This window comes from Limulus polyphemus, unplaced genomic scaffold (assembly GCF_000517525.1).
Source record: "Limulus polyphemus unplaced genomic scaffold, Limulus_polyphemus-2.1.2 Scaffold4164, whole genome shotgun sequence".
Lineage (NCBI taxonomy): Eukaryota > Metazoa > Arthropoda > Merostomata > Xiphosura > Limulidae > Limulus > Limulus polyphemus.
In genome coordinates, this window is record NW_013669774.1 from 28,544 (window position 1) to 31,255 (window position 2,712).

General features: G+C 34.2%; 1 protein-coding gene across 2 annotated transcripts in view; it reads left to right on the forward strand.

Moving 5' to 3' along the window:
• Positions 1–1,739: 1,739 nt before the first annotated feature.
• The window catches only part of LOC106470694 (charged multivesicular body protein 7-like), a 49,297-nt gene continuing 48,324 nt past the window's right edge, over positions 1,740–2,712 (forward strand). The window contains exon 1 of one of the 2 annotated variants that reach the window (XM_013931257.2): positions 1,740–1,902. The gene's annotated coding sequence lies outside the window, so the exon portion shown is untranslated. Of the gene's footprint in view, positions 2,014–2,712 lie in introns of both variants that reach the window. The other variant, XM_013931256.2, reaches the window with a different exon arrangement.

A 2,712-nucleotide genomic window follows, 5' to 3' on the forward strand; every position in this document is an offset into this window, starting at 1 on the left:
AAAAGTGTTATCGGAAAGGATCGATGATATTCACCATCAGGTGTGTTTAAACTTGAAAACGTCTGCTGATTCGATGAAGTTAAATTATGATAAGAGATCTACCTAAGTCAGCTTTGAACCAGGAGACAAGGTGTGGTTGTATAATCCCAGGAAGACCAAAGGGAAGTCTCCTAAGTTGTCTTCTCCATGGGAAGGCCCATATGACATAGTGGATCGTCTCTCAGACGTGACTTTCCGAATAAAATGTGGTCGGAGAGGTAAACCAAAGGTGGTGCATGCCAACAGGCTTTGGAGTTATCACAGTCCAGGTCATTTCAGTTGGAACAAAGTGAACAACGGAACAAATGGCGCTGCTGAAGACGTGTCACCTGAAAAAGCCACTGTCGAAGAAGAAACTCTACCCAGTTTTGAGAAGGAAAACAGTGAAGCCCTTAATGAAGTTACTACCACTGATGTGACTGTTACCGATAACAGGACATTTCCTGATGGAGCAGATGAACCCCACGTGAAGCAGAAGCCAACGAGACTGAGACCAATACGGAAGAAGATACGTCCCGTAAAATTAAGAGACTTTGTTGAATTTTAATTTTGTGTTTGTAAATTCTGTATATTTAATCAAGTTATTGTTAATTATCTATTGGTTCAAGGTAAGTGGCTATTGTTCGGGACGAACAATACTAAGGAAGGGGCAGTGTTGAGACAGCGAAAGTCACGTGACGCTGGTAACACGTGATGAGTTTCTAGAAGAAACATGACTCTTCCTGGCAACTCTAGTCTTTTCTACGCGCCCTCTATTTTTTGTATATAAGCCCGGCAAATAAAGCGGAGAGAATGGCAGACAGGAAGATAGACAGACAGATAATCGAGTCAAGTAAGCAGTAGTGACCGTAAATAAAGTGTGTGAATCGCTGTGAATTATAGCGTGTGTTTATAAAAGTAGTTAAGTTTAAAGTGATTGTGGAAATTCTGTGTATCACAAAGTTTGTAATGAGAAAGAATAAACTAGTTTTATTTAAGAAAGGACTTGTATTTTTGCATTAATTTCTAAGTTAAAATCAGGTTTAGGTAATCTTGGTTCGACATATTTATTAAAACCAAGTAGCAAAATGATCCAAACGTCTGGCTTAGATGGAAAACGGCCATAAGTTATGAGGTGAGTTCGCTTTGCCATTGTCAGTTCGACTGGCGAGTTTTGAAAATTCAACACTAGCAATTGCGACCGCTTGCGCATGTCGAAAATCACGTGACTTTCAATCTAGTGTTATTTTTATCTATGGTTTAGCATAAATCTTACATAAGACGAATAAACTTTGTTTCTATATGTCACCGCTAGGGGAACATTTTATCGGTTTTGTAATATAAAAATTACGTATTGAATGTTTAATATACACGATATGATAGGTGAGCTAGTGATTTTAAGGCAAGTACAAATATACGATTTAAACATCAAAAATAGGCGAAATATTTCAAAACCAATAGACGTAAACGTTATTAGAAAAAAATGTTGAGTGGAGATGTTTTAACAATATTTAAAAGTATTGCTTTAGTGTCGAAGGAAAATCTCTAACAAAACCGTAATTAAAAATTAAATATAACTCACGACTTCACAGATTTACCTATGATTACTTTTTAATTATTTAAAACAAAATTATAGCTTTGTTATTCGTTGTTAAGCGCAAAGCTACGCATTTAGCTATGCTATGCCAACTAGAGTATCGAAACCGGGTTTTTAGTATTATGACTCATTAGACCTACTGTTGAGCCACTTTGGAGCGCGAGCAAGAAGTTTAGATTTTACTAACTATGTTAAAAGATGTTGGGGGTTACTTTTTAAGACAATCAGTTTTATATTTAAGAAGTTAAAATAACTAAACAATATGTTAATAAAACTATAAGGACATGGTATGTTTTTGTCAGAATATCTTGTCTCAGTATTCTATTAATAGTAATGCTATCTCAGGATCTATATTCTGTATGTAGGTTGTACTTGTACTGTTGTAGCCAGCTTATAAGGTAATATAACTTAAGTTATACTGTTATAATCTAGTTTTTAAACTATTAAAAGTAAATTAGTACTATTAATAATAATAATAATATTACAGTACTAGTAGCAGTACTGATATAGTAATGAATCACAGTTAGTGGTAATGCTAGACTTAGTTTCTAAATATTTTAATATTAAACTGAGAGTAAAACTACGATTATCGAGAATTGAAAAATTAAACTTGGTGTTTGGACAATGGGTTTCCTAAAAAAATAAAATTATTAGGTGGTGTATATTCGTTAGGAATAAATTAGTAACGTAGCATAACAAAAAGCAGTAAACTAAAACTAACAAAATATGATTATTCAAGTTGAAGAGTAATGCAAGCAGCCAATATTAACTCTTGATAATGATATGCAAATCTATTTAAAACTACATAATGAAAAGCATACAGCATACTAAGGTACTTCCAGTACACAATACAGTAAACTAGATAAAATCATTCATTGTTCTCAAAACTAAGAGTTTCTGAATACTTCATATACACTTAAGAGAAAAACAAAGGAGAGCAATATATTAACAAATGTTACAAGCAAACAACAGGAACCAGAAGATAGTGTGCAAAGTAAAAGACTAAATTTTAGCCTAACACGTATACAAAAAAACAAACAAAAAAGCTATACACATGATTACAAGTACCACTTACCCCCCCCCCCCCCCCCCCCCCC